We start from the raw sequence: 6,662 nt of genomic DNA, 5'->3' as shown, positions 1-6,662 counted from the left end.
ACATTTCCAGCAGCACGGACTATCAGCTTGGAGACCATTAACGCTGCACCACAGGAGCGCCTGCGATGGTGTACTCAACGACGAACCTGGGTGCACGGATGGCAAAACGTCAATTTTTCGGATGAATACAGGTTCTGTTTACAGCATCATAGTGGGCACATCTGTGTTTGGCGACATAGCGGTGAACGCACATTGGAAGCGTGTATTCGTTTTCACCATATTGGCGTATCACCTGGCGTGATGGAATGGGGTGCCATTTGTTACACGTCTCGGTCACCTCTTGTTCGCATTGACGGCACTTTGAACAGTGGACGTTACATTTCAGATGTGTTACGACCCGTGTCTCTACCTGTCATTAGATCCCTGCGAAACCCTACATTTCAGCAGGATAATGCACGACCGCATGTTGCAGGTCCTGTACGGACTTTCTGGATACAGGAAATATTCGACTGCTGCCCTGGCCAGCACTTTCTCCAGATCTCTCACTAATTGAAAACGTCTGGTCAATGGTGGCCGAGCAACTGGCTCGTCACAATACGCCAATCACTACTCTTGATGAACTGTGGTATCATGTTGAAGCTGCATGGGCAGCTGTACCTGTACACGCCATGCAAGCTCTGTTTAACTCAATGCCCAGGCGTATCAAGGCCGTTATTACGACTAGAGGTGGTTATTCTGGGTGCTGATTTCTCAGGATCGATCCACCCAAATTGCGTGAAAATGTAATCACATGTCAGTTCTAGTATAATATATTTGTCCAATGAATACCCGTTTCTCACCTGCATTTCTTCTAGGTGTAGCAATTTTAATGGCCAGTAGTGTACGTCGAACCAACTCGGGCTTCAACTCCGTCCCAGTGCTAGTATATCGAGGACCAGTTACAACAGTTGTAGGTTAACACGTCTCAGGAGAGGATAGAACGACTTTATGACTTCCTGCCCAACCGAATCGGTTCATGTATCCAGACCAGAGGTGGAGCGACATCATATTACCAACTTTCTTGTAAACGAGATTCGAGTTTTTAATCACTGAAGTAACATAAAATATCCTCCAACCCGTAAAGGTTCACTGTGTTTCCTGCTCACCTTTTGCTTTTTTTGTCAGGCAGTGTAGATGTGTTATGAAACAATATGGATGGTCATATGTCGTTCTATTGACGTATTGCAACTACAGGGGTAATTATTGTATAAGGGTACATTTTTCCATTTAAATATAACTGTCTTCAGTATTGAATAATACCTCATTCAAAAACAGGCTGTAAGAAGAAAGATTGTAGTTCAACGTCACGTCGATTCTAACATTCTGCTTGGTGTCTGTTTGTTCTATATCGTGTCTCCCAACCACTTTCGCGCAACGACGCTCTGAGCGTGTTTTTTAGGGAATTGACAAATTTGAACCTGGGACCTGTTGCTGGTAAGGAGACGTCAGACCACACATGACATGTAGAGTTCAGAAGAGTTCAGTGAGACTAGCGATGATATAACCAAACACTTAATGATTTCAGCGTCAGCTCCACTGCACTCCCTGTAAAAGAATCTTAATACTAACTAAATTTAGTGGAAGGGCTTCAAGGCTTTCCTATTTTTAGTTAGCTGGTAAAATAACGTCGAAAAAGCAGTTAAGTTTACCATTGGAAATTTTATTCTACTCACAGAACGTTGTTTATAAATTGCACTATTGATAAAAGGAAATGTTTTAATACAGGATGGTAAAAACCAACTGCGTTCAACAAAAATGTGAACGAATATTCCCTGAATGGGTTTCCAAGTTCTACAATGGATCAAAGGATGATCTATGCCATATCACATCTATAATCTAGGTTTAAAGTAAGTTTCACAAAAGAGAAAACTATCAAAATGGTCTACAGTGACCCTCAATTATCTTTAATTACTTATCTAACTTGTCGTAAATTACAGTGGCTGATGTGGCTTACCAATAACAATATAACAGAAAAATCATCACATTTCAGATTTTTACTTCAAGTGGCAAATGTGAACACCATGAGATTTAAATTGACGATCGACACTAGTATTACGCAAAAAGGGGGTGTAACAGATGAGACTTCTGCAGTTCTGAGTGAAGCTTTATGCGCTGTTATGCGGCATCGCGTGCGTTCATTACCTTGTCGGTGTTCGTCAGGGGGCGGCGGGCAGCACAGCTCCGCTCACCTCGCTGTCTCAGAAGCAACTCTCTCCTAACTTCTCCTTACTACAATTTACCGAAGTTGGTTTAAAAAAACTATCTGGCTGTGCTTGCATCTGACCAATCAGGGTCTCAATCTTAGCCTTAAGCTCCGCCTACAAAAATTCTGTCTATCCAATGAGAAACGTTATACTTTTCGTGGTGGGGCAATGTTTTTAAAGTTTGCAACGTAACAGAGACGCGAAAAAGTCTCACGCTAAAACTTGCAGCTGGTGTGGTCCTTTTAGTGTTATCGTAAGATCTATACTGTTCTTCTGGAGGGCTCTATCTTTTAACATGGGCTGGGAGGTGGTCCTACCGGTTAGCTGGCGACGTGTGTGTCCATCCCTTATCGTAGGGCCTTCCAGCTTAACATGGTTCTGCTCTCGGCTTCTTTTCTCGTTTCTCCCCTCGGCACTGCGTCTGTCTCAAAGTGGGAAGGTATGACATGCATTTAGGTATTCTTGTGTTTACCGAGCGAGGTGGCGCAGTGGTTAGCACACTGGACTCGCATTCTGGAGGACGACGGTTCAATCGCGTCTCCGGCCATCCTGATTTAGGTTTTCCGTGATTTCCCTAAATCGTTTCAGGCAAATGCCAGGATGGTTCCTGTGAAAGGGCACAGCCGATTTCCTTCCCAATCCTTCCCTAACCCGAGCTTGCGCTCCGTCTCTAATGACCTCGTTGTCGACGGGACGTTAAACACTAACCTACCGAGCGAGGTGGTGCAGTGGTAGCACACTGGACTCGCATTCGGGAGGACGACGGTTCAATCCCGTCTCCAGCCATCCTGATTTAGGTTTTCCGTGATTTCCCTAAATCGTTTCAGGCAAATGCCGGGATGGTTCCTTTGAAAGGGCACGGCCGATTTCCTTCTCAATCCTTCCCTAACCCGAGCTTGCGCTCCGTCTCTAATGACCTTGTAGTCGACGGGACGTTAAACACTAACCACCACCACCACCACCACTAACCACCACCACCACCACTTGTGTTAGTCTGTGGTATTCCATTTGCTCACTCGTTACTCGTATTACTTTGGTTAATTTAATGTCACGATTTATTCGGAGCTATGTGACATACTACTGGATTTGCTTATCATGTCAAGGTTTTCATGGAAGGTGTTGGATTTGCCTTACATATCACCACCCTTCGATCTTAATTTTTGCACTGAAGTTAGGCAATGATTGAATCGTTGTCTAAGTCAGTCAAAAATTATTCCGTTATCTAAATTTTGTTGCCTACTGTTCAGCCACGTTATTCTGTTCTATGCTAGTTTTTATTACTAATTTATATTTTTATATTCTTCCACATTATTATCAAAAATATGTTTATATTGACAAGGGAAGAATATTTTTATTCTATTATAATGATTATTTTTTAATTATTTTCTTTCTTTATTTAATTGTGAAGTTTGTTTTTTAAGAAGTTTGTTATCGAAAGTGAGGAGTCTTTCACATCGATTTTCTTAGAAATATTGTTTTTATAAATGCAGTAATTAAGTAAAATCTATTCCTAACTCATTTTCTAAATATCTTGTACAAGCAAAATGTTTTTGTTTCTAGTCACTCATTTCAACATTGTTACACTAACAAATAAGAATTATTTCCAAGAACTGCTTTGACAAAGAAATATACATACACAAGTATTGAGATATTGTCCTAACAAATGGTACAAATGTTAAATAAAAGGGAAAATATCCAACAAGATAATTTTTTATTCTTTGTTTTTATGAGGAGAAGATAAGTAAAATATAGCTATTCTTTTATTTTTATGAGGAGAAAATAAGTGGCATATAGTTTTAGTGTTTATTATGCCTTACTTTTGTTCTTTATATACTGTCCATTTCAGAGCTGATGACTTATTTTTATCGATAGTCTATTTTTTACTTAAGTCCATAGTCAGTGACTGTTATTTTGTAGTTTATTAGCTGTCTGGTGTGCTTAACGTATTTAGTTCTTCACACGTTTCTTTTGCACAATTCCTACATCACATAATTTGATTTCACACATTCACACAATCCTATGAACGTTTAAGCATGAGGTTGGCGAATGTTTTTGCATGAAGGTGATGGACTTGAGCGAGATAGATGTGGGCAAGTATTTGATCTACAGCTTCGTTCATCGTTCCTTGTTGGCTTTGCAAGTGTGTGTTGCAGTTGTGGGGGTCCCATAATGGAATGGAGCTGTGAGTGCAGAATCTCGTGGTTTACTGGCTTTGTATGCATGAAAGTCATCATTATGTGTCGCTGAAAGCGGTCGTTTTTCGTTGTAATACTTCACAGACGACTAGTTTACAATAGGATAGGGATTTGGGAAGGTATGTCGTCTATTTTTCACCCATCTTTCTTGGACTCAATCTTGAGAATCTTCAACTTCTGTTCTTCCTGCTTTTTCTCTGCATCTTACTTGCTACTTGGTTCTTCTCTGGGCAGGATATGGAAATATTTATTGATAATTAGTCGCTTTGAAGTTCTCCTCTTAGTAACAGTTTGATAAATTGTTTGGGCGTGTCATTTTTACTTTGTGGAAGTTTTCTTCAGTTTCGTGCATCAGCGTGCTGCTTAATAGCAGTAGTGTGACTTTTACACATTTTTTTTGTCAGTGGTGGCTTGCCCAAGTGGTCATCTCATCGGGTCGTTTTTTGCTCGCTCTACCGAGTCGGGGCGTTCGGAGACTCTTCTGGCGTTCGGTGTCCTGTCGTGTCTCTGCAGGGTTCTGCCACTGTGTGGTTCTGTGTACTGGCCCAGCAGGGTTCTGCCACCCTGTGGTTCAGCTTGGCAGCAGATTTATTTACTGCCCACTTCGGCTACAAGGACCTTCTGTTGGTCTCACTGTCCTTTCCCTTCTCTCAACACCTCTGCCTTGTAGGAATCATGTCTTGTTAATTACGTCCTTTCCTTTCTTGATACTTCTCACATTGCAACTTGTGGGTCGTTGCATCTCGTTCTTGCTGGAGTTTTTACAATGGTTCTTAGAAAAAGTTTTACTTATAATCATCTAACATATGTCTAGTACCTACATTGTTTTACACCTTCTTAAAAGCTTTACAAATTTCGGTGCCCTTTCCATGTTACAATTCTAAGATATTTTGAGTCTTAACATCTACAAGAATCCTCAAATTCGTTTTTTATTTTTGTGTAGTGTCGTGGTGTATAGCATTTTAGTGTTTCATGCTGTTAGACTATCTACACTTTATCCCTTCACCTTAATCTATGGTACTATTAGTGTTACTTTTGTTTTCGTTTTTATTGAAACTACTTTCTTTTTCCCACCTTACTCTCTCTTCGTTCTTCTTTCTCCTGACGATCTTATCTGCAACGTAATCTTGAAATATTGTGCTGATTATTTACCAGTAATAAAATTAATCTTCAAATTTTTTGATATGGCTCACATGGTGAAGTCCTAAGGTTTTGCCTGTTTTTGGGTTCATTAGTTCCACAGCATTATCATGAGCAATTGGCTAATTATGACATGTCCTTTGTATGCAGCGTAAAACTTATGTATTTTGTGTTTCTGTTTGCTGGAGAGATTTACAAATACTTTCTGGCCTACTGAGAATGTTCTTTTAATTGCTGTTCTATCTTCTCTCTCTTTTCTTTTAATGGCTGCCTTTCTGATGTTGGAGAGTGCTGTTGCCATGACTTGTTTGTGCTGTCTACATGGTACAATAGGAAATCTAACATTTTCTCTGGTTATGTTTGGGGGTTCAATATTTTTAAGTACAGTAACCGGAGGTAGTAGTGTAGTGCTATGTGGCATTTCATTTATTAATTCTTGAAAATCTTTAAGGTATATATCCCAAGTGTTGTGTCTTTTGCCTGCATATAATCGGCATAAAGTGCCTATGTCTTTCATAGATCGTTTAGCTGGATTTACGCTAGGTTTGTACTTAGATATGTAGATGGGTTTTATTTTGTATTGTTGTAACGTGTTCTGCCATTGCACTGATTTGTATTGTGGGCCATTATCCGAAATCATTCGTTCCACTCGACCTACTTGTCTGAGAAAAACTTGTCTAAATGCTTTACTTATAGTAAGACCTGTTGCCCGTTTTAATGGTGCCAAGGTAACATATTTAGAAGTAAGTTCCAAAACGACAAATATGAAAATATATCCATTTTTTGTGTGTGGGAGGGGCCCCATCAAATCTGTTGCAGCTATTTGTTTTAATCTTTCAGGAATTATTGGAAACTTAGGTGGTTTGGTTTGGAAAGTGACGTGTTTAGCCCTCATACATTTTTTGAATTTGACTAATACTGTTCTAATTCGTCTTTCCATATTAGGAAAATGGCTTCTTTGTTTTATTTTTAAAAAGCATTTCTTTGGTCGAAAGTGGCCATTACTTAAATGTGTATACCATATGTACTTATTAATTAGTTCATCTGGGATATAAATTAACCATTCTTTCGTTGCAACATTTCGTCTAAAAAATAAAACATTGTTTTTTACGAGATAGGGACGTCGAATGTCTGGAAAATCCTC

General features: G+C 39.7%; 1 non-coding gene across 1 annotated transcript; it reads left to right on the top strand.

Annotated features, from left to right (window-relative positions):
- The first annotated feature begins 2,897 nt into the window (after positions 1–2,897).
- Trnaa-cgc (transfer RNA alanine (anticodon CGC)) lies at positions 2,898–2,969 on the top strand. Its single transcript has one exon. It is a non-coding gene; the product is annotated as a tRNA-Ala (tRNA).
- Positions 2,970–6,662: the final 3,693 nt, after the last annotated feature.

Source organism: Schistocerca nitens, chromosome 1 (assembly GCF_023898315.1).
Source record: "Schistocerca nitens isolate TAMUIC-IGC-003100 chromosome 1, iqSchNite1.1, whole genome shotgun sequence".
NCBI lineage: Eukaryota > Metazoa > Arthropoda > Insecta > Orthoptera > Acrididae > Schistocerca > Schistocerca nitens.
This window is presented reverse-complemented; position numbering and strand designations above follow the sequence as displayed.